Here is a 25,715-nt window from a genome sequence, read left to right on the forward strand (position 1 = left end):
CAGTCACAAGCTCAGGATCACAGTGCTCATGATGGAACCATTCTGTCCTGAGCACCGAAAGGGTTAATACATTTCTGATAGAATAAATGAAGAGTTATAGTGTATTTCTAATTTAAGAGGGCTTATCCATTAAACAAATCTGGTTTCTGTCACAGTTTGGCTTATGAGAGAGCTGTTTGAAAGAGTGTCCATCACGGAAATGTCTAGGCATGACTGGCTATTCTGAAAAAATTGTTTTTTCCACCCTGTCAATGATTGCAATTTACTTTTCAGTCATGAGGAATTCTCTAATGCTACGTATTGGGGAACATATATGTCTTTCTCTATTAAGTATTTTGACAATTCCAACATAGGTAGCATACAGGAACAAAAAATACATACATATGTTTGCAGAATGTTTTGAGCATCCCGAACATATGAGAGTACATATAGAATTCACTTTTAACAAAAGAGCATTAAGACCTATAGAAATTCACAATACATGACATCATATCTGTGATGTACCAAGGTACAGAAAAGCTACAAACAGCAACCCTTTCACTCAAGAGACATTGTAGAGATAGCAAACAGCATTCTACTGAGGAGAGTGTTAGACCTGTTGCCTTTAGGGTGGTCTTCCACCAACTTTTTGCCTGCTTACCTCTGCTTTTTGCTGTATCTTTTTGTTGGCCTTAGCACTCTGAGCACTTTACCATTGCTGACCAGTGATAAAAGTACGTGTGTTTCTCCCCTAAAACATTGTGACATTGGTAAATACCTGATTCGTATATTTAGTTTGCTTATAAGTCCTTTGTAAAGTGGTATACCAGATACCCAGGGCTGTAATCTAAATTCTACTAGTGGTCTGTTGCACTGGTTGTGCCACCCACACAAGTATCATTACAAACCTGCCTCAGGCCTGCCATTCCAATGCCTGTATGTGGAGTTTCCTGCTACTTTGACTTGGCATTTATAACCACTTGCCAAGCCTTAGGCTCCCCCATTTATTACACCTAGGTCATCCCTAAGGTAAGCCCTCGGTAGCCCTATGGGTAGGGTGCTGTGTACCTAAAAGGTAGGACATGCGGGTATAAGTTTGATATGTCTTGGTAGTGACAAACAACTACATTTGTTTTTCATTACTGTGAGCCTACTTCTCTCATAGGCTAGCACTGTGAATTCCTTAAAAGACATTTAAGCTGTAATTCCTAAATAGTAAGGAAAAGCTAAATCATGTTTCATATCTTTGGAATGGTGATGATAAATATTATTTAGTGGTAAAGGTGTATTTGACATTACTATTTTAGGAATGCCACTTTTAGAAAGTGGAAATATCGCTGCTCTAAGCTATGTTCTGTGTGCCTGTAGCCTGTCTCCAATACACATCTGGGCTGCATGACTGCTACACTTTGTGAATTCCCTCTAGAAAACCACAAACACAGGAAGGCGAGGCTCATCTGCATTCTGAGTACTGTGCATTTTGATGGGTCTTCATGGTGAGGGAGGAATGGGAGGGGCTGACACTTGCACTTCAATAGGCAGTTTCTTGTCCACATGCAAAGCACTGATTCACTACCACAGTTAGCCTGACAGACAAAACCGGGTTGAATAGGAACTTCACAAAGCTCCTTTGAAGTCATCCCCTACCTCAAAGGCACTTTTGGTATAGGTACTGAGGCTCTGACCCTACCTCAGTATACACTACTGGACCTGGGAAGTACTCTGCAGAAGTAAAGACTGCTGCGCTGTATGGATTGCCACTTTGCCTTGACTGACTGTTCTGAGGAACTACTTCTCTGCCTTGTTTAGCTGGCCTGATACTTGCTGACCTCAGTCCTCCTGAGGACAAGGAGCGGACCCATCTCACTTGAACCCAGGATGACTCAAATGGCTTGCTGGCTTACCTCATGTTTTCTAAAGTCTCAGGGACAGTAAAGACTTCCTGCAATCCTACTGGTGCTTCTGGGCTCTGCCAACTGTGAGTCCTACCCTTTCCCGAAGTGCCCCCTCCAGTCCTGGGCTTTGGAACTGGGTTTTTCTGCTGATTTCTGCAGAAAATAATGCATCACACTGACTGCATGAGATATTCTTCTCCATCACCCTTCAATGCCGATGCAGAGGCTACTTGATGACAGCAGATCCACAGCCTGTGTGGGTCAATGACGCCGCTCTGTCCAGCTCCATATCGATGCATTGCATTTACTTCAACAAAGCTCTACGAGCCTTCAGGATACCCTTTGCGTGGCTTGATGATGATGCAGTAGAATATATGACATTTCTCCGTATGAAAATACTCGGCATACCATTAGAACGCATGTTTCTGTCCACAGATACCATGACTCCGTATTTGTTTATAATGAGGGAATGACAACTAAACATGTATCTAAACATGTACAACTACATTTACCACGCATTTCTTAACAAAGTTTACAACGATAATAAAAGTCAAAGAAATGCTTTTTTTCATTTTTATCTCCGTTTATTACCACATGGAGAGAATACAAATTCACCATCTTCTTTCGTGTATGCAGTGCACCATTTAGTGTCTGGATTCAGTATTGATTAAGTCAGTAAGTCAGTAAGTCTCCTTTTCTTCTAACTTCTTTTTCCACTCTTTTTATACAAATAATAAAATGCTAATTCCACCGTGCATATGCTAACTCCAGGCAGTGCTGCTCATCTCCTTTTTGTGTTACACAGCTCACTGTGACAGTGGTGGACAGGTCCCTTTATGAGATTGTACCTCCTCATGTAGATGAGCCTCATACAAACTCATCAGATTATCCCACAGAGCTAAATTATTTCCTCTTTAATCCATCCATTTTCTCCAGTCAAGGAGAGAATCGGGAAGGGGGAGGTTGTTCCCACTTCGGTAACCATGCCAACATGCACCCTATCTGTGTAGGAGCTGACAACAGTCCGGTCGCACATGACAGTTAAGTGGGTCCCACATTCCAGTACGTCGTCTTTGGGCCTCCACTAGATCCACCCCCTCCTACCCACAGACTCCCCAATCTGTGCCCCAAGATGTCACTGAGTTCCAATTAGTCCTTGCGGAGTGATAGTATTGCGTGCAGACAGAATGCATGCAGAGTGCAAGTATGTGCGGAATGAAAGTATGTGGAATTAATGTATTTGCGGATTGAAAGTGTGCGTGGTAAAAGTATTTGTTAAGAAAAATTCTTAGTGAAGGTTGTTTACCAGCTCAGACTCATGCCAGTGACAAGAAAAGAACCAAAATGCAGTGTGGAAACATAAAATTTTACAGCATGTATAAATCTACCTTTTTGTGATATGAGTTGCTGCGGAATTTGGGCCAGGGCTTGCTGTGACCCAGAGAAATCTATTAAAGCAAGACATTTAAGGAAGCAAGCCACCCAGGGTGGTCTAACGTGCATGGATCCCTGTACCTTGGTTAGCCACAATACTCTGCAAACCTCAAACATTCGCTAAAATTATGCTTTCTCATTACATGTTTAGACTGGAAAATTCTGAAATCTGCAAGGATCAATATCATTCCTAATTTTCAACATCCATACACTTAGACCGTTGTGGCTAGGCTTATAGAGCGCAATAGGGAAGACCCTAAAAACAGTGTGAAGCCATCCAATTTTTGGCAAGAAAAACTACTTTTTTATGTGACATGGATAGCTGTGGAATTTGGACCCCTGCTTGGCTGCCTCCAGGGAACCCTACCAAACCCTGACATTTTCGAGAACTAGACACCAAGAAGAGTCCAGGGTAGTATGACTTCTATGTATCCCACTACCTTATTTATCCACAATTCACTGCAAACCTCTACCTTTAACTGTGAGAAAATATTCTGTAATCTATGGGGATCAACAAAATTCCTACCGTCCACTGTTTCCACATTTCTTCCTATAAAATAGAATCCCATCTGTGTATTTGGGCCAAGCATCCTTGACAAGAATGTCTTACTATATTTTGCCATGAAAAATGACTGTTTTTAATGCTGAGGGTAGAAGCACAATTTGGGACCTTGCTCAGCCACCATCCAGGAAAACCAACCAAACTCATATCTTTCCCAAGTTTTCTTCATTATTTTCATGTTTTGTTAGTGTGTCATTGCCCCTCTGCGTTGTTTTTTTAAATGTGGATTCTTTTTTTGTGTAGATTACCTCATTGACCATCCGGCGGCGTGCATGGCAGGGGCGAGGGGCGCTGAAGGGTTCACAGGGGGGTCGCGATTGCAGAAGAGTACATAATAAAAAATAACTAAAACATTTACTTACCTTGCTGCCGAGTGCCGCGTCCCTGCTCCTGCTCTTCTCCAGGAACAGGTAGCACAGTCAGACCCCATTGACCAATCATAATACTGCAATGAAGCATTGTGATTGGTAGGCACCTATGCTCCACTGACCAACCACAACGCTGCCATGCGGCGTTGTGGTTGGTTTTGAGCATACTGGTTGAACACTCAACCAGGAAATGGAGGCCTAGGCATGTTCTCCTTGCAGGCAGCATTATAAAACGTATTACGAATGGGGAAGGCGCACATGATTAGTTTGGGCAGACCAAACAGTCATTGTGCACTTCGGAGTAGGCAAACCACTCCTCCACTGCCCTGCTCCGAGAACAGAGCAGCCCCGCCCTAGTCCACCCGCAAAGCAGCACAAACAAAAAATTATAATAACTGAAAGTTATAATTTTATGTTTCTACTTCTCGCACTGCTCGAAAGCAGAGGAGCGACGCTACTCTGCCATAGCTGTCATACAGGCCTCAGCCTGGCCCACTAGTGCAAGGGTGGAGTTCTGGACTTTTTGGTTCCGTCCAGAGGTGTCAGGGATAACACCCGAAGACCCCGGAGTTCCACCTGTCTTGGTGCACAAACAAACAGAAACACGGGCTTCTCGATGGTGGCGTCAAAGACCAAAGGTTTATTACTGCAGGGACACAGAAGTCACAGAAACTACACATGGGCAGTGTCTAGGAGCCTGTTCGATTTGTACAAAGAGGGTTGCTCCCTATATACTAAATATTGGGCTTCAGGCAAATTCTTTACATGTTACCACAGTTCTAAACATTCGTGTCTTAAACAATAAATATTTGGCGTTGCACAGGGATCGTCAACAGTATCTGATGTCAAAACATTACAAATGAGGGGTTCCCACTAGTCCATCATAATCCCATGTCAATTCTTCATTCAAGACCCGGACCGCCTCATCGTAAATTTCGTTACCTCCCCCTAATAAAGGCCCAGAAGGAAAGGAGCAGAGCCAGGTGCAGAAGATAGAAAGACAGGATAAGAAATGTTTGTGGGTCGTAAATGGGCACGGTTACCAGCTTCGGCCGCCTAATCATGATCAGGCCAACGAACACAAGAACCAGTATAGCAGGACTGGCCTCAGGCTGGGGAGGCAGTTCTTGCCGAGTCATGCTGCCACAGCGTTGCTTGCCTAAGGTGCACGTGTCACTAGCAAGGTGAATTGCCGGTTAAAGCCTACGTGTCCTTTAATGAAAAAGAGGTCATTGCGTGTCCATTGACTATGTGAGGGCAAGGAATACAAAATGGCTTCCGTGTTCTAAGATGGATGCCACGGGTAGAACAGAAATGTGTTTGTAACTGGAGTGCTCTTGCTCGTAGCATAGCGAAAACACCAGGATATACTAAATGGATCATTTGCGGTTCACTGATACCAAAATTATGTATTTACGACAATGTTACAAACACGAGTAAAATCGTCACGGAACCTCAGACCCTCCTTTTGCCCTTACATAGGCAATTGCTCAGTCTATATCAGAGTCAGAGTCTAATTCTATGCTCATTAGGTCAGTGACATGTTGTTGTATCATCATCCTGTCTCGTGTCTTTTCTCCTAATGTAGGTGGTTTTCTGAAACAGGTTGCAGCACAGAGGCTACACAGAGCGGGACCACATTGGATAATAAGACAGCACGAGAACAGAAATACTAGGATGACACCAATGACCATCAGAACCTTCCATCCCCACTCTGATACCAGAGTCCAAAACCACTCCATGAAGGACCAGTTTCCCTTATCTATGTGTATAGAGTCGGAAATCTTATGTAGCTTAGAGATTGCTTCATAGACTGTTGGAGCATTATTTGGAATAAAGACACAGCAGCTCGATTGGATCATTCTGCATACCCCACCTCGATCTGCAAGTATTACGTCTAGAACCATACGGTTCTGCAACGTCATGAGACGATCCGCCTGAAGCTCAGCTGTTAAGTTACTAAGGGCACCAGCAGTTTCTGTAATTGTAGATTCAACTACCCGTGTTAGTTGACGAAGGTTTCTACTATTGGCCATAGGCCCCCAAAACGGAAGAAAACCCTTGAAGAAGTCTCCAGCTTCTTGACCAGCGGTATCTTCCTTGCTGAAGACACCTCTTGCTACTCTGGTTTTGTGATAATCTGAAGAAGCAGTGTATGTCGGGGGTAATAATCGAGCAATATAACATGAACCTGAAAAGTCAGCAGGCAGCCATGTATATGCTCTGTCCTGACAGATGAAGTATGTACCCCTAGCAGTCAGAAAGGCAGGGGAGGAGTTAGACGGAAATACGTAAGTCTCAACGCGCTCACTCCTCCCTAGCTGAGCTCTCGGATTTCTCCCATTTCCTTGCAAACAGACCTGACCTCGGTGAGGCACGACCCAAACTGAAGTGGAGCTTTTACGCTTGCTTTCTCCCAAACTAAGGCGATACTCTGTAGAGTTCCAACTCAAATACACCAGTAATTCATCTCTAGGATAAGATGGAGTATTATTGACGTCTTTAATCATATCAATAATTCCCTGGACTAAAGCTTTGTTGGCTGAGTTGTATTTAGTGGACCGTGGTGGACGCGGAGGATAGGTCTCAAGGGCATATGAAAAAATGGTCTGAAAAGCCTGAAATGATCCATTATAGCTGAAAGGCAAGACTAGATAGGGAATGCCTTTATCCATAGTGTGAGGTATCAAGCCACACACCCAGCAGTCTGTAGTATTAACTATCAGTTGGTGTTGATGCAAGAGCTGTACAAATGTATTGTTAATAAATTCTGAGCGTCGAGCTTGTTCGTGTTCAGGAAATGAGTGAAAAGAATGCATAGAAGAAACCGTAGAAGTAGTAGGATCAAGGGAAGGTACTGTAGTTACTGGCATAAAAATCAAATGTACACCAAAGACGATTCCACCCACCAACGTTATTAAAACAATTAAAAATGTAACTGCACATTGCATTAGAAAGCATTTGCTGTGTAGTATTCTGTTCAGTCTATTTCTGCGAACATAAATTACATTTTCTCGTTGTAGCTCAGGAAGCTCCATCTTCTACGACCGTTCGCGACCACTGATGATGTGTACGTAGATGAAAATGCCTCTATCAGCCCTGGGAGTTCCCAGAACTAACAGAAAGATCGACCTTGTGTCGGACCCCCGCAGATTCAACTAGGCACACAGCCACGACCCTACGGCTACCCAGACGGCAAGGCAATTTTAAAACAAAAAGAAACAATACAAAGTATTAGCAAACTTCCTGGCTGGAGGCAATGTATAGCAAATTCAAATCTGAAAATAGGCAGTTTCCTGCTTTATTTGTCCATATTGCGAGAACGTAAGTTGTATCTCAGTTTTGCAGGAGCTGTCTGATCTGGAAACAATGTATTTTCAGCTGACGTTGCAATGTTCACGTTCGCAGATGACAAATGTTCTTTTGGTACAGATGACAAATGTTCAGGGTTCAAAAGAGCAGTTTCAGGAGGAGAGTCAGAATTTGGTGAATCCGTGATCAGTTCTGCATCGCTGAAAGGTATGAACCTGGGGATTTGTTCCGTTTCAGAGGCACCGATTCCTTTCTTTACCCAGTTGTCGTAAGGAAGTGGCAGAGGCACACGTTTAGCATGAGTCGTATGGATCCAATTTCTCCTTCCGGCCACACGAATAGCAGTTCTCGTTGCTAGCAGGACTTGGAATGGGCCAATGAATCTGGGCTGAAGATTTTTGGTTCTTGCAAAGTTTCTGATGACCACCTGATCACCCGGTTTCAGCTGATGGCCTGGACTCTCCGTTGGCTTTGGCAATGCATCGAAAACCTGTTGGTGAATAAGACTCAATTTAGCAGTCAAGTCGAAAAGGTAATCAATTAACATTGGGTATTCCAGCTGCTTAAATTCTTTCGGTCTAGGTACCCCCCAAACATTTGCAGGACGGCCAAAAATTATTTCGTAAGGACTAAGCCCTACTCTAGAATGTACAGTTGCTCTTGTTGATAGCAAAGCCAGAGGCAATGCGTCTGGCCAGGACAAACCCGTGGATGCTTGTATCTTGGCGAGTTTCAGTTTAAGGGTGCCATTGTAACCCTCGACTAAACCCGCGGACTGGGGATGATTCGCACTATGAAATTTCTGTCTAATCCCTAGGCCGGCACACACACTCTGCATAACTTTCCCTACGAACTCACTTCCGTTGTCTGACCATACAATCCGTGGCATTCCGTATCTGGGGAAGTATTCTTTAAGAAGAATTTTGGCAGTGGATAAGGCAGTATTGTCCTTCAGTGGGTATGCTTCGATCCATCTGGAGAAAGCACAGACTACCACTAGGACGTATTTCAGATTATTGCAACGATCCATGTGAATGAAGTCTAGCTGGATCACCTCAAAGGGGCAGGAAGGAGGAGCGAAGTGACCTGCAGGTGTGGGGATTCCCTTGCCAGGATTATGCATCAAGCATACCATACAATTTCTCACCACTCTCTCTGCACATTTACTAATCCCGTCATTCTTCCAGACCGGAGCCAACATCTTACAAATCCCTTTTGAACTGATGTGCGCTGTTCCATGTGCCATCGTTACTACTGCAAGCACATACGCATCAGGCAACATCCAACGCTGTTGTTCCGACAAGTCAATCCAACACCCACTCGAGTCCAATTTACCCGTGCTCTCTCTCCATGCAAGTTTTTCCTCCTCAGTCGCCTCTTTCTGAATTTCCTTCACGCTTTCCACTGTGTTCTCACACATTCCAGACTCAGAAATCCATCTTGCAGACGTTGCAACATACATTCTACTCATCATATTTCTAGCTGTCTGTTTTGCGATCTCATCAGCAAAAGCATTTCCACGACCAACATCATCCGTGATTGCTTTATGAGCACTGCATTTCACAATCGCAACTTCAGTCGGCAAGGTTAGAGATTCCAACAAGTCATTAACTAGCTGACCATGTTGAATCTTAGTCCCATGGGACGTAATGAAACCTCTTTCTTTCCACAAACGGCCAAAACTATGGGCCACGCCGAACGCGTACTGACTATCTGTGAACACATTCACTCTCTTTCCCTTAGCTAAAACGCACGCTCTTGTTAGCGCGATCAATTCTGCAGCCTGGGCAGAATTCTGACTCACTCTTGCAGTCTCCACAATCGTACTCAAAGTCGTTACTGCATAAGCAGCAGTCACATCACCATTCTCCAATTTGAAGCAAGACCCGTCAACATATAACGTGCCATCTGGTTCTGACAACGGAGTGTCTTTTAGGTCGATTCGTCCTTTTGTTTCTTCCTCAGTTCTGAAACAACAGTCGTGTGGTTCGGAATCACTCGACTCTTCGCTAGTCGGCAACAATGTTGCTGGATTCAATACATTGCATCTTTTGATCTGAATATGACTAGCTAACAGTGTCAGTTCATAACCTGATAATCTAGCACTGGTAAGGTGTTGCGTCTTGGTTCGGTTCATGAGTGTATCCACAGCATGGGGAACCATGACTACTAGCATGTTGTTCATTACTAAACCAGCAGATTGTCGAATGGAAGCTGCAGCTGCGGCTGTAGCTCTCAAGCAACTAGGCAATGCTCTAGCTACTGGATCTAATGTTGATGAAAAATACGCACAAGGGCGTTGTTTATCACCAAATTTCTGCGTCAAAACACTCAATGCACAACCTTCTCTCTTGTGGACGTAGAGCGTGAATGGCTTACTGTAGTCGGGTGTACCCAATACAGGTGCTGAACACAGTGCATTTCGTAACTCAGAAAAACTCTGCTGACATTCAGCAGACCATGGTACCGGACTCGGAACACCTTTCCCAGTCAAGGCTACCAATGGTTTTGCTAGAAGAGAAAAATTTGGGATCCATTGCCTACAATATGAGGTAATACCCAAAAAGGCACGTACTTCTCTCTGCGTGCTAGGAACGTTCATTTGTGTAATTGCTTTTATTCTCTCTGGGGTCAACTTCCTTCCCTCCTTTGACAAGAGATGACCTAGGTAGGTCACTTCTTGGCAGCAGTATTGCATTTTTGAAGGTGATACCTTGTGATTCAAATCTGACAAGTGATGCAATAAAGAAATAGTAGCCGTTTTGCAAGTTTCCTTGTCATCGGCAGCCACTAGAAGATCATCGACATACTGTACTAAAGCAGAACCACGAGGAAGTACGAAGGAATCTAACTGGCTTTTTAATGCTTGACTGTAAATGGATGGGCTTTCACAATAACCTTGTGGAGCGCGTTTAAATCTAAAACTTCGTCCTCCTAGAGAGAAACCGAAAATATCTCTGCTTTCCTCGGCTATCGGAATGCTGAAAAAGGCATTTTTCAAGTCGACAACCGAAAACCATGCTGCTGTAGCAGGAATCAACGTTAACAATGCAGTAATGTCTGGAACCACAGGAAACTGTGGGATCACAATTTTATTAACCTCTCTGAGATCAATTACGAACCTATATACTGGAGGCTTTGTAGGGTCAGTTCGTTTCAAAATAGGCAGTACAGGACTATTACAGACATTACCTCTAGTCTCTTCTACAACATCTTTCTTGATCAGGTCTTGTACTATCAGTAGGAGCGCACGCTCACCTTCACTAGAGATTCTGTATTGTGGAATTCGTGGAAGTTTGACATTTGCTTTCAAAGTTACTACATAGGGTGGAATTTCCAATAGACCTACATCATTAGGACCAGTCGCCCAAAGAGTATCAGGGAGTGAACGCAGCTCTGGTGGGAGCGCATCCATCGACAAGTACATCGGGGAGATTATTCTTTTACCCAACGTAAGCTGTACTCCTGCTGGAGAACAGTACAATGTCGCGTACAGGCGTTTTAACAAGTCTAAACCAAGCAGATTTTCGTTACAACCTGTCGTCAAAATCAGGGGTGCTTTCAATTGACGTGGTCCAACAGAAATAGACAAAGTACCAGAAACAGGGTTATGAACAGGGGCGCCCGAAAAACCTACTGAAACGTTTGTTGAGCCAGACAAAGGTGCGCCAGGGAGTTTCGCATGTATGATAGAACTTTTTGCTGCACCAGTATCCAACAGAAACGGTTCGACTATACCTGATGTTGCTACTGCGACATAAGGCCCACTCTGATCTACTGGAACTGATACTACTCCCTCTCTTTGTCCATGGCTGTCCTAGTACTCACTTTGCTGAATTTCCTCACTAGTTTCATAATAGTCTTCGACATGATACTGTGGAGACCTATTCTGTTGGGCAGATTGTCCATTTCGCTGATCGAAATAATTAGAGGGGCGATCACTCGTCTGCGGAGGCATAGCACCTCGTCCTCGACCTCTAGAGTTTTGCATAGAACTACCACGACCTCTCTGAGCTGCCGCAGCATTATTTTGCGTTCGAACTGGACATTCACTTTTGTAATGACCTTCCCTTTTGCAATAAGCACATTGATTCCATTGGTATTGTGGCCTTTGAAAATTATAATCCGTTCTTTGATATGACCCTTGCTGCATATTCGTCTGATTCATGCGAGGCGGATAAGCTTGCTGTAAAAGTACTTTAGTTTTTAAATCTTTCGTCTTTTTATCTGATTTTTCCTTCTCTTCTGTATCCCTATTTTCATAGTACTGAGCAGTCGCAAGTATTTGCGCAGTCGTAGAGACAGCCCACGCACTTTCAGAATTCTTTAATTTACCACTAAGTTCTGGCAACAGATTGTGCACAAATTTATCAACAAATAATCTCTGGCCTCCTTCTGTGCTCATATCCTGACCACTATGATCCACGAAAGTCTCCTCGAATCTTGTGAAAAAGTCGGAGACGCTTTCGTCTTTCTTTTGTTTGCACGCGGACAATTTGTCCCAGTTAACGCGTAATGCTGGCATCAAGGTTTTCATTAAATCGATTATTCTACCAGGCAAATTAGCAATTAAAGGTTCAGGTTTGGAACCACCTATTTGTTGACCATCCGCTGCAATTATAGCTGCCCAGTCACCACCTAGGGCAACTGGATGATTCTCTTTACGAATTTTAGCCCAAATTGGTTGCGGTACTACATTACCAAATAGCAGATCTATGTCAGCAAGATTCAATACACAAGCGTCAACCGTTTGGGCCAACTCTTTGTAGTACCCTGCAGGATTTTTACGCGGATCTGGCAAGGCCTGTTTCACTGCTAATACTTCAGCTCGCTTCCATGGAATATGTATCCAGACTCTCTGGAACTGGGCCGGAGCGGCTGCAATACCAAGGTTTGCATTAGCTTGCACAGCTTCACGCCAAATTGGTGGAACCTCTCTCATTGGATATTGACGATTTCGTTTCGTACTACGTTTCTCTAATTCTCTCGGTGAACGAAGGGATGAGTCATTCCTATAACTTAGAATCAGTTCCATCGCTTCTTTTATATTTTGTCCAACTATCATACCTGCAGCAAACTCTTTCTGAACATTAATTAATTCTCCTAGATTTGATTCAGGGTCATCCTCTTCCAATTCCTCACGTAGAAGGGAACACATTTCATCGAACACATATCGTTGTGTCGGTTCGTTCCATTGCATAAATGTATCTAATACATTTTGTACATTATATCTTCCAACTTTCGAAACCCATCTAAGAGCAGTGGAATCTAGTATTCCTTTTTCTTCAGTACTGGGAAGCTGACTACGTCTCTGCACAGAGTCAGAGGTAGGAGTCTTAATCAGAGTTTTATAGAAGGGAGATAGAATATTAGAGACAGAATCAGTGATTCTTCGACGAACAGAAAGCGGAGTCATAATATTAACAGAGGCAGTGAATAGGGTAGCAGTTGGAACAGATAGATCAGGAACAGTAGGGGTAGCAGGAAAAATAGCTTGTGAAGTAGCAGGTGTGAGCGACACAGGCATAGGTAAAGAAGCCGGCAACCCTAGAAGAGGGGTTGTCGAAGGAACATTAATATTGACCACAGGAGGTACAGGAACTTGATTCAGGGGAACGGGAACAGGGACACCAGGTTGTCCAGCAACCGGTAATTGAACATTCAGTATAGGTGGAGCCGTAGCACCCTGTGCATACGGTGGGGGTGATCGTAACAAGTAAGACAACAGGGGATCCTTTTCAGGGTCCTCTACTATCTTAGCCATACTCGATGGCAAAACAGGATAGCACTTGTCTATCGCTAAATTACGCTCTCTATCGGCCACCTCCATCGCTTTTTCAGACTCGTTGAGTTGCAGCTGTCTAGCAGACTGTTCTAAAGTTAACTCTTGCTCTTTCTGTTCTTTCTTCAACTTTTTAATTTCTCTCTGTTTAGATTCTTTTCGCCAATAACGGAAAGAATCAAACATTGCCGGCCGGGCTTTCTTCTTAAACAACCTTCTTTCTAGATTATCGAGAACTTCAGGTTCAAAACTACCATGTAGTGGCCAACTAAGGACACCATCTTTTTCTGTGTAGCGGATCCATACCTCGTTATAAGAGATAGGGCCCACACCAAATTTGCAATATAGATCATAAAGGGGAGTTCCAATCGGAGGAACCAAACACGAGTCCTCCAACTGGGAATCACTGTTGCAACTAAAACAAGACAACATACAATTTTTCCGACTTACCATTTTATAATCCGGAACACAAAACAAACAAGACACAAACAGAAAAGATGCGCACTCGAACCAAGAACTTAGGCCTACCAGAACTGACAAATGTATCGATACCTGAACTGAACAGATTGATTATCGTAACCAGAATAACCAGTGATAACCTTACAGAACTGAACTGAACTGAGGACTAAAAGGATTATCCAAATAGGAGCAACCCTTACAAAATAACCAACTAGCAACCACTAAATACTTAACTGAGGCACTGAAGACGTCACCAAGGAGAAACCCGTCACGTTTCGCCGTACTGAGGACTGCACCTCGGGTCCAAGACAGGGCGACGGTCAAGGCAACGGACCACTGCAGCCGTCTGAACGGGAACCCTCGTGGAAGAGAACGTCGGGGCCACTTTTGCGATATGCCGGGATCGATGAAGTGGGGCGCCTCCCTCTGAAATCTTCACACGAAGCTCCTCGAACTCTTCAGGCTTTTGGACCGGTACCGAATGACGTCGCCCTACGTTGGGCGCCAAATGGAGTTCTGGACTTTTTGGTTCCGTCCAGAGGTGTCAGGGATAACACCCGAAGACCCCGGAGTTCCACCTGTCTTGGTGCACAAACAAACAGAAACACGGGCTTCTCGATGGTGGCGTCAAAGACCAAAGGTTTATTACTGCAGGGACACAGAAGTCACAGAAACTACACATGGGCAGTGTCTAGGAGCCTGTTCGATTTGTACAAAGAGGGTTGCTCCTTATATACTAAATATTGGGCTTCAGGCAAATTCTTTACATGTTACCACAGTTCTAAACATTCGTGTCTTAAACAATAAATATTTGGCGTTGCACAGGGATCGTCAACAGTATCTGATGTCAAAACATTACAAATGAGGGGTTCCCACTAGTCCATCATAATCCCATGTCAATTCTTCATTCAAGACCCGGACCGCCTCATCGTAAATTTCGTTACCTCCCCCTAATAAAGGCCCAGAAGGAAAGGAGCAGAGCCAGGTGCAGAAGATAGAAAGACAGGATAAGAAATGTTTGTGGGTCGTAAATGGGCACGGTTACCAGCTTCGGCCGCCTAATCATGATCAGGCCAACGAACACAAGAACCAGTATAGCAGGACTGGCCTCAGGCTGGGGAGGCAGTTCTTGCCGAGTCATGCTGCCACAGCGTTGCTTGCCTAAGGTGCACGTGTCACTAGCAAGGTGAATTGCCGGTTAAAGCCTACGTGTCCTTTAATGAAAAAGAGGTCATTGCGTGTCCATTGACTATGTGAGGGCAAGGAATACAAAATGGCTTCCGTGTTCTAAGATGGATGCCACGGGTAGAACAGAAATGTGTTTGTAACTGGAGTGCTCTTGCTCGTAGCATAGCGAAAACACCAGGATATACTAAATGGATCATTTGCGGTTCACTGATACCAAAATTATGTATTTACGACAATGTTACAAACACGAGTAAAATCGTCACGGAACCTCAAGGGGTTCGTCCTTCTCCACACAAAGTCCTCAGACTCGAAGGAAAAAGTTGGCACGGAAACTGGAATTGCAAAACATAGAATTTATTACACTTCATGAAGTGGTGCTAAAGTTCAGACAGTACCCTTCGGCACTATGAGAAGTAGCACAAAGGGCTACCGGACACACGGTTTATTTATACCCACACAGGGGCTCAAGAGAAGGCGGTACAAACACAAAAGCAAAATTTATGCCCATACAAGGTAATATCGAGAAGCAAAATCGATCAGTGGGAGGAGCTAACAATCGTAGGGTCTCGGCTAACACATTCCAATCTAAGGCTAACCTTTAGCAGATGGAGACCCTAACGGTCAGCGGTAAAACACAGAGATGCTATTATTAGACTGTTGCCGGGCAGATTCAAAGGCCATGAGCAGGAAGGTAGGACAACACACATGGTCGACACGAGGCAGTGTGTGGCAGACAAAATGGCTGCCATGAATACAAGATGTATGCCACCCAATGTCAAGATATCGGTCAAAACTCGATGTCTTTTGCTAACGCTCAATTCAATCGACGTCAAAATACAACAGACGACCCTTTTAGCGTTAGCTAAAGACATAATCTCTTTTAGGATAATCTATGCATTCATCTCGTATATCTATGCACATTATACTGGTTACTTCTTTGTCCACTAGTTGTTGCGCTTTTACGGCATTTCGTCTGGATGGTATACAGGCAGTTATGCACATAGAACACAGCATTGGACCACAGTGTATACATAGGCAACAGGTGAAAATCAATGCAATTGCAACACATAGGATAGTCAATAGTTTCCAACCCCAAGCAGAGATCAGAGCCCAAAACCATCCCGCAAATGTCCAGGTACCATTCTTCTCATGAATATCAGAGGCTATTTTATGTAATTTAAGAATTGCTTCATAAACAAAAGGCGAATTATCAGGTATATACACGCAACAACTACTCCCGATTATTTTACATGCTCCTCCTCTATCAGCTAACATAACATCCAGAACCATACGGTTCTGAAGAGTTACAATTCTAGCAACTTGTAGTTCCTCAGTAATGTTACCAAGTGCTACGGCAGTTTCATTGGTGACAGCTTCCACTACTCTAGTTAATCGTCGTATTTTCCTGCTGTTTAAGGCAGCACCTACAAACGAGAACAGACCTAAATTAAAATCAACATATTGCTGTAGACTAGTATCTGTTTGGTCAATGTCGTCAATTCGAACTGTTCGTTTATATCGATTCATAGAAATATTTTGAAACAGTTTAAAATCTCGGTGATGAGAAGCAGGTGCAAGAAAAACAGGTGGCAATAGGAAAGATACATAACAGATACCAGACCACCCTACAGGCAACCTATGATATCCATTGCTTCCACATACTAGATATGTGTTATGTGAAGCCAAAAATGTACTAGCGTTTATTCCATCATTATTTAATACAATAACACATTCACTGGTCCCCACTGGAATTCGTCTAGTACTTTGTATGCAAAGATTCGCCTTTGTACGTGTTACAGTAATCACAGATTCATTGTTCGTAGTAGAGTCTCTCGTATGGGTGAAAACATAGGGTGTAGAAGCATTGTCCGGTCGATATTCTTCCCACTCCCATATAGTTCCATTTGCCTGAGGATAACCATGTTCATCTTGATAACACTCCTTATTCAAGCGAAAAAGAAGTCCACCTACAGTAGGTTTACCGTTCGAAAAGAGAAGAGTATACCAGGCTCGACAGGAACCATTATGCGAAAAAGGAAGTGGAATAAATGGCGTTCCACCTTTCTTCTGATGAGCTGAAAGCATACCACAAATCCAGCAATTCGTAGTGTTTGTAGCATCATGAGTGTGGTGCAGCATTTGAACAAAGGTATTATTCAAATAAGATTCTCGATGTTTGTGCTCATGATAGGGAAGAGTGAAATGCTGATGCTCTTCCGGAATCGGAGTAGTAGGGACCATAAGAAATTTCCGAGCAGGGCTCGCTATCTCGATCACCCAGGTAATTACTGCAATGATTATTAAAACAATAAAAACACTCAATACCCCCAAAATTCTTTTCTTAGTAGTATTCATAGTCTCAAAAGTCCTTTCCAAACTAAAAAACAGAAAAAAAATAAAAATAGTCAATGAGCTCTTTACCCTGGGTAGACCTTGGTTTCTTTGCCACAGACCAAGACAGGTGTCACTACACTACGCAGGGCTGATCCCCCTCCCTTGTCATATCGGCTCTCCGTTTCCAATACCCAGAGCGGTTGCTCAACCAGTCTCGCAGCAAAAAAAAACTTCAAATCTTTCTTTTTGATCTCAAATCATAACGTGCTACTCCAGAAGTCGTCTGGTCCGGGAAGAACTCCGCAGATCCGCCAGGTGATACAGCAGGGCCTTTCTCCGTAGATAGGATATCTCGGTGATCAGTCAAAACAGCTGGTTCCACCAAGATCGACAATACTTTGCGGCAGTGGGTACTATGGACCCAGTTACGTTTGTTGGTGATCCGGACTGCCGTCTTCGTAGCAAGGAGAACTTGCTCTGGTCCACGCCACCTTGGCTCCAAGCTGTTCGACCTTTCGAATGATTTCACCATCACAAAATCCCCGGGACGGAGACCATGGCCCTCATCTTGGGATTTGTCAGAGAGTGCTTCTCGAACCTGTTGATGAATAGAAACCAAGCTGTCAGTTAATTGTGCCAAATAGTCATTCATTAAAACACAAGGTACATCATACACAAATCTTGGCTTCGGAACTCCCCAGGCATTCATCGGTCGTCCAAATACCACCTCGTACGGGGTAAGACCCGTTCGGGAATGTGGTACTAATCTAATGGACAAAAATGCCAATGGCAACGCATCTGGCCATGTCAACTTCGTGGAGGCTTGGATTTTCGCAATCTTCAGCTTGAGAGTGCCATTATACCTCTCCACCAATCCGGCAGATTGTAGATGGAACACAGCATGGAATTTCTGCTTGATGCCTAATCCCTTCAGGACATACTTGATAACTTCCCCAACAAAATGAGGTCCATTATCATTCCACAAAGTCTGCAAACACCAAACCTCGGGAAGAATTCCTTCAGTAGCACCTTAGCAGTAGTAATAGCCGTATTATCTTTCGTGGGGTATGCCTCAATCCATTTACTGAAGGCACAAACCACCACTAGGACATACTTCAAATTATTACACCGCTCAAACTGAATGTAGTCCATTTGCAGGACTTCAAAAGGTGCAGTTGGTGTAACAAAACCTCCAGATGGAACTCGCGTCCCCTTTCCAGGATTATATTGTAAGCAAATCAAGCAGGATTGCACTACTCTTTTAGCTGTGTTAGCAATCTCAGAATGCTCCCAAACTTGCGTAAGCATTTTCGTCATGGCAAGAGCTCCAACATGTGCCACACCATGTGCCATCTGAACCATAGGTTGCATGAAAGCTATAGGCAGCTTCCATCGATCCATTTGCTTGATCTCCAGCAACCTTCATCATCTAACTCTCCTTCTTTAGACCATTGTTCACGTTCTTTATCAGAAGCTGTCTTCTGTATCTCTCGCACTTCCTGTCTAGCATTGTACCATCTTTCAGCTTGTGACTTCACTACATACATAGAAGTGGTAGTTCTCTGCATGGCAGTTCCACGAGCTATACGATCTACAAAAGCATTCCCTTGACCAATCTTGTCTGTGACCTTCTTGTGTACACTGCACTTTACTATAGCAATTTTCTTTGGCAATGTCAATGCAGTCAGGAGATTGTGCACTAAATCTCCATGCATTATCTGCATCCATGTGATGTAAGAAAGCCTCTTTCCTTCCAGAGTAGGCCAAAGTCGTGCGCTACTCCAAAAGCATAGCAGCTATCAGTGTAAATGTTCACACACAAACCAGCGCTGAGCTCACACGCTCGCGTCAGTGCTATCAGCTCAGCTGCTTGAGCCGATTTCTGCGGAATGCGAGCTGTCTCCACTATCGTCTCAAGTGTGGTGATTGCATATGCGGCCGAGGTCGTACCATCCGGTAACTTCAAACAAGACCCATCAACCCACAATTCACCATCTACATCTGGAAGGGGCGTATCTTGTAAATCAATGCGACCCTTTGTCTGTTCTTCAGTCAGAAAAATACAATCATGCGTTTCTTGTGACTGAGGCTGAGTCACCGGATATGGCAAAAAAGTAGCTGGATTCAAAGTTGCACATCTCTTCAATGTAATGTGGGGGGCTAACAGTGTCAATTCGTATCCTGTAAGACGAGCGCTAGTCAAGTGCTGCGTCTTTGTCTGATTTAAAAGGACATCAACAGCATGTGGTACTAACACTAACAGTTTATGTGGCAAAACTATTCCCTCACTCTGTCAAATAGATACCGCTGTTGCTGCAACTGAACGAAAACATCCAGGCAATGCTCTAGCAACAGGGTCAAGAACTGCAGAAAAATATGCACACGGACGTTGCTTGTCGCCGTGTAACTGAACCAACACCGACAATGCACATCCATCTTTCTCGTGCACATAAAGTGTGAAAATCTTTGTATAATCTGGTGTGCCTAACACTGGTGCTGAACAGAGAGCTTGACGTAACTGTTGGAAAGCATTTTCACATTCATCTGTCCATGGGAGGGGTACAGTGGTATCCTTCGTCAAAAGTGCTAACAAGGGTTTAACAATGTGTGAAAATCCCAAAATCCACTGTCTACAAAAGGAAGTAAGACCCAAAAATGCACGTACTCCTTTCTGTGTGGTAGGAACTGGCGTATCTAAAATGGCTTGTATGCGATCTGATGTCAATGCACGTCCCTCAAAAAGGTGACCTAAGTAGGTTACCTTTGGTCTACAATATTGCAGCTTCTTTCGAGAGACTTTGTGTTGATGTAAAGCAAGAAAAGAAAGCAAAGACAAGGTACACGTTTCACACTGCTCCGGGGTATCGGCTGCCAGCAAGATGTCATCGACATATTGTATGAGAACCACACCTTCGGTCAACACAAAGGAATCAAGTTCCCTTTTCAATGCTTGACTGTAAATACTCGGACTTTCAGTGTAACCTTGAGGAACTCTACAAAATCGATACGATTGATTATTCAAAGTGAAACCGAACAAATATCGGCTATCAGAATGAATAGGGATCGAGAAGAAAGCATTCTTCAAATCGATTACAGTAAACGTGGTAGCAGTCGGAGGGACTAAGGTAAGAAGTGTGGTAATGTCTGAGACCACAGGGTATTGTGGTATCACTATCTTGTTCACCTCCCTCAAATCAATAATAAACCTGTAAATTTGTGTATCTGAGTCTTTCTTCAAAATCGGGAGAATCGGGCTGTTGCAAACATTGTATGGGACCTCCTCAACAACCCCAACTTGTATTAAATCATGAACAATTCGTATAAGGGCTTCCTCCCCCTCCTGTGAAATGCGATATTGTGGCAAACGAGGTAACACAGCTCCCTCCTTAACACTGATTTGAATCGGAGGGATAACCATCTGACCCACATCAGTGTCTGAGGTAGCCCATGAAGATGCAGGAAGTGAAGCCAATGCAGCATCCTCTTTAATCAAACAAATTCTATCAGATTCAATGTAATTATCATTTAGAACGACACGCACCCCTTCAGGAAAACATCATATTGTAGCTCTAAAGTAATTCAACATATCAAGGCGAAAGATATTATCTGGAGTTTTCGGGGAGAGTAAAAATGGACATGGAGCATCAAATTTATCAACAGAAAATAAGAGTGGCTGGGACAATGGGCTAAAGGAAGGTGTTCCATCGAAACCTATCGAAGTAATAGTTGTGCCAGACAGGGGAGCCCTCGGAACCAATTGTTAAGACAAAGCGCTACGTGTAGCTCCTGTATCGACCAGAAACCGATCAGTAGAGCCCAAAACATGTGCTGTAACATAGGGACCCGTCTGATCTACTGGAACTTCAACTGATTCCTTACCCCATCCTAGGCAATCCTATGCATGAGCAGAGTCATATAGATCAGAATGAACATAATCAGATACTTGACATTGATTCCGTTTATCAAATGTGTTCTGTATTTGTTGTGAACGTGGATTCGTATCAGACCTGACTCGATCATTCATAGTACCACGAGGCACCGAGAAACCTGAACCAGGTCTTCCCTGGCCCCGTTCTCGAGCTGCTTGTTGAGCATGAAGCACCGGGCAATCTCGCGCCGAATGGCCGTATTGTCTGCAATATACACATTAATTTGGAGCTATATCTAAGCGGCCAGAAGAAATATTGGAAGGTGATTGGCCACTTCTATCATAATGTCTGTTGAGGCTCCGATCATATCCTCTAGGAGGCGGGCCATATACTTGAGCCAACATGACTTTCGTTTTTAACTCTTTCGACTTCTTGTCCTCAGTCCCCTTCGCCTCCGTTTCCTGGCGCTCATAATACTGAGCCATCGTCAACACAGAGGCCGGAGAGGACATAGTCCAAGAACTCTCACTAGCTTTTAATCGACTCGCTATACCGGTTAACAAATTTGAAACATATTTATCTACAAACAGATATCTACCGGTATCGTCAGTAAGAGACTGACCACTAAAATTGTGAAAGGCTTCCTCAAAGCGACTAAAGAAATCAGAAACCGATTCATCTATCTTTTGTTTACAGGATGCTAAAACAGTCCAATCAATCTTTTTAGGGGGGATGACCGTTTTCATTTTAGTTAAAATGGCTGCAGGAAGATCTAATATCAGTCTATGCGTTTTTTGGGCGGGTTCTCTATCCGCATCTATGCACTCTATCTCTTTCCATTCGGCTCCAAAAACAGCGCGATCATCTATTTTACGAACGGTCCTCCACATATCTGGGGGTAAAATAAGACCAAAAAACAAATCTATATCACATAAAGTCATAACACAAGAATTCAAGGCACCCTTGTCCTCTTCATAAAAGGCAGCTGGATTTTTACGCGGATCAGGTAACGCATGTTTAAGTGCCATTACATCTGCTCTATTCCAGGGAGTGTAAACCCAATTATAAATGAAATAGCCTTTCGCATTGGCAGAATGTTTATCATCATTATTACCCGCTCCTTTAGGAGGAACATACAAAGGCGCGGCTTCTCGCATGGGTTTCATGACAACTGGTATAATCTTATCTGTCTCGAAAATAGGACGTTGTGCCACTCCGGACGGATTAGTCTGTGGAACGGCGTTCGCAGCCTTTTCCTGCTCCATCAGATGCCTCCCCTCGTCTCGTATTTTAACCAGTCGTCTAATAAAATCGGGTGCCTGTGAAAAAACAAGAAGACCATCAAGTATTTGTTTATGATCATTTGCAATATCAACAGGTTCTAAAATGTCGGAAGCTTTTCGATAAATCTCAACTACTTCATCAGCAAATGAGGCAGTGAAATACATTTGTTCTTTCTCTGTCCAATTCTGCATATCAGCGGACAATTCAGCAGCAGAACGTGCGCCACGCAATGCTTTACGGGCAGTTTGTCTGATCTCAGCCGATCGTTCTACGGACAGCATAGATCGGGATTCCCGCATTTTCTGTCTTTCCGCATCAGAGTCCTCATCATCCCCGGACGGAGCAGACAGAGCAATATACGGTGGTGGAGGTCGATCTAATAACAAAAAATTATCTTGTGGTTTATTAAGGACAGGATAGAGAGGCTGACGGACAGGATATTGGGCAGATATCTGTAACCTTCGTTCTTTTTCCTCTCGTTCCTGTATTTCTTTAGTTTCTTTCTTTCGTAACTCCAGCGCTTTCTCATACACAGTCTTTCGCTGTTCTTTCTCAATCAACGCTTGCTCACGTTTCTCCTGCTGTCATACTTCTTTCTCCCACATTCGCAAACTCTCAAACATATCACGTCTAGACTTTCGCTCAAACAAACAACGCTCCACATATTCAACCTTTCGCGCATCAAACGACCCATGCATAGGCCAACGTAACTCAGGATCCTTTTTTGTGTATTTGTGCCACAATGTGCTGTACATTATGGCAGAAAGACCAAACTTCACATACATATCTCGATTAGGAGTCGCCACGGGGGGAGCCAGCTGTGATTCTTCAAGTCATAAAGTGGCGCCACCAAATAAGCAGCAGATCTTACGAAGTGCGCAGCAAACAGGCATGCTTCAAAAATAGTGCAAGATATACACTACCATAGGTAAAGAGCGCTTAAGGTACTTTCTTAGTACGATGCGCTATACATAGAAAGGGCGGAGAAAGCTCCGTGCATCACCTGCCTATATGAATTGCAATTCATATATTGCTAAACATAGGACCCAAAACCAAACCAAAGTAGACAAGTCTATCCAAATACAAAGTGCTCGGGCAAGCGTTCCTAAAACTGCCTTACCAATACGAGAGCTTCCAAATGCCAAAACCCACAACAAAGCGCCGCAAAGCGACTCTCTTACCAATTGTAGGCTGTCCAGATTCCAACTGCCAAGTTTCAAAAATTCGACCAAACGGTCACTGCACGGCAGACCAACAGAAGAGATCTCAGTCGAGGACCGGCGCCACCGGGATGGTCGGATCAGAAAGTAAGGAAGAAACACCTTGGATACCAAGACACGGGTCTCATCTGGTAGCGATCGCAACCTCAGCGAAGTTCTGAACCTTCGTCGCGACCAATCCTTCAGGCATCCGAGTCGCCGATGAGCCCCACGTGCCGGGCGCCAATTTGTCGTACAGGCCTCAGCCTGGCCGGCTAGTGTAAGGGGTTCGCCCTTCTGCACACGAAGTCCTCAGACTCGAAGGAAAAAGTTAGCACGGAAACTGGAATTGCAAAACATAGAATTTATTACACTTCATGAAGTGGTGCTAAAGTTCAGACAGTACCCTTCGGCACTATGAGAAGTAGCACAAAGGGCTACCGGACACACGGTTTATTTATACCCACACAGGGGCTCAAAAGAAGGCGGTACAAACACAAAAGCACAATTTATGCCCATACAAGGTAAAATCGAGAAGCAAAATTGATCAGTGGGAGGTGCTAACAATCGTAGGGTCTCGGCTAACACATTCCAATCTAAGGCTAACCTTTAGCAGATGGAGACCCTAACGGTCAGCGGTAAAACACAGAGATGCTATTGTTAGACTGTTGCCGGGCAGATTCAAAGGCCATCAGCAGGAAGGTAGGACAACACACATGGTCGACACGAGGCAGTGTGTGGCAGACAAAATGGCTGCCATGAATACAAGATGGATGCCACCCAATGTCAAGATATCGGTCAAAACTCGATGTCTTTTGCTAACGCTCAATTCAATCGACGTCAAAATACAACATAGCTGAGGAGCCACCACTGATTGGTATGGCAGAGGCAGGCAGCACCCTGGTCTTCAGGTCCTCAACTAGTGGGTGAAGGCAGCATGAGGGGGCAAAATCCCAATTATTAGTGTTTTGTATAATATTTAATGTGCCATATTTTTCATGGCAATATGCATTTACATTTTGCAGCTCAGTCATGTTTGAATAAACACATCAAGTCTGTGGTGAAAGTGATTCTCACCCCATGAAGCCTCTTTACCTTCTATCCTTTGTTGAAAAAATTTATGTTTGCTTAAGGCAGTGGTCATGGTTTAATTCATACCATATGATGCAATATGTAAATTATGTATGGCAAAAAGCCCTATAATAATCACGTAAAAAACATTCAGTGGCCCTAGGGGATCAGCAATATCTGTCTATATAAAAAAAGTTTGTGTCAGCCACTGAAATGTATGTTCTATTCGTCTTTCATTGGATCAATCAGCTGTTCCTGCAGAGGCCATACCCCAAAGTCACTGGAGGAGATAGCGGAGGTGCACTTCCAAAATATGCAGGCCTTTGTGGGGGAGTACCTATGGCTTGTGGTCCCGAAAGAAGAAGAGGAGGAGGCCGCCACTGATTCCTTTCAGCCATAGCTGGAAGAAAGCCAACAGCACCATTGACACCACTCGCGAATTTGTCAAAAATCCGTGAATTCGCTCGCGGCGGATTTTTTGCTTGGTGATACAATATTGCGGCGCGCGGCATGGTGCACGGCGTTCACTTTCCGTCATTCAGCGTTTGCCGAGTTGTTTTTCTCGATCATATTTTGCGAGTGCTGCGCCATTTTGGATCTTGCTGCGGGATCCCGCGGGAGTTTGGCGCCCGTGAATACGTAATCGCGGCTTGCTACCTTGCACAGCACGCCTCGCGAGAGTTCGCAATTGCGAACACGTAGTTGCGGGGGAAAGGAACAATCTCGCACTCGCGAAATAGAGATTTAGCAATTCTGCACAAGAAATCCACCAGCAAACAGGATAAACCTTCAGAAAATGATGATTTTTATCAGAATCACTCCTCAGGTTGACATTTGCATGGCCTTTTTTTTGCAAGGAGTCCATTTTTGGGGGGGGAGGAAGGAAGTGCCCCACAGTCTCCAACTTCCTGTTCCTGTCCAGCAGGCTCCTCCCAGTGCTTTCTTCATGTGCTGGTCACTTTCATTTGGACCTTGACCT

The sequence above is a fragment of the Lissotriton helveticus genome, chromosome 5_1 (assembly GCF_964261635.1).
Source record: "Lissotriton helveticus chromosome 5_1, aLisHel1.1, whole genome shotgun sequence".
Taxonomy (NCBI): domain Eukaryota; kingdom Metazoa; phylum Chordata; class Amphibia; order Caudata; family Salamandridae; genus Lissotriton; species Lissotriton helveticus.